The sequence below is a fragment of the Osmerus mordax genome, chromosome 18 (assembly GCF_038355195.1).
Source record: "Osmerus mordax isolate fOsmMor3 chromosome 18, fOsmMor3.pri, whole genome shotgun sequence".
Taxonomy (NCBI): Eukaryota; Metazoa; Chordata; class Actinopteri; order Osmeriformes; family Osmeridae; genus Osmerus; species Osmerus mordax.
The window spans coordinates 759,089-759,933 of NC_090067.1; positions in this window are offsets into that span (position 1 = coordinate 759,089).

An 845-nucleotide genomic window follows, 5' to 3' on the forward strand; every position below is an offset into this window, starting at 1 on the left:
TTCACTTTGTCCTTGTATGCAGTAAAGTTGTCGAAATACGACGGTGGGTCACAATGATTGATGGGTCAGAATGACCCGAAGATAACACAAGGGATACAAAACAAGTAACTTGGCTTAACGTTGCTAATTGATAGCTACCTGGTTAGAACAGTCTGTATAGAATCCTGGTCATCTGAAGACAAATGTCGGGTAGCCTACATGCTTCAAAAGTTCCGAAAGTTTGTGGTCTCATTTTCTGCTATTTGCCTCCACCAGAATTCGAAATCACACACAACGTGTTCGTCTTCTTCTTTGGTTCTTTTAATGGCGGTTAGCAAACAAGGTGCATCATCGCCACCTACTGGACTGAAGTGTGATACAGGATAAACCGCACAATTTTTCTTCCCCACACAAATGGACTGTCCCAAATACTAAATGATAGCTACGTAAGAGCCCACATGATCACAGTAGAACTACGTACAGCCTAGCGCAGACACTAGGTAAAAATGGGGGGTGGCTATGCTGGTCCGAACCAATAGCATGGAAGCATAGATGGTCCAAACGTGTACAGACGTCAAAAACGGCCGTGTAGAGACGTCAAAACGTGTACAGACGTTAAAAACGGCCGTGTACAACGTTAAAATGTAACGTCTGTACACGAACAAGAATTCAGACGTTTTGGCACAGTTGGCGTTCCATATGCAAGCTGCTTTAGACATTCTCTGCTGTAACTCAGTACAAAATGGCGGCAGCGCTACCGTTGCTCCATCTAGTGGCGGTTGTCAAAAACACACCAGAGATCGCCTCTTGTGCCTATACGTCGTCAGCAGTTTGTTCCACTCGAACGTCGTCATTTGCAACCGTCA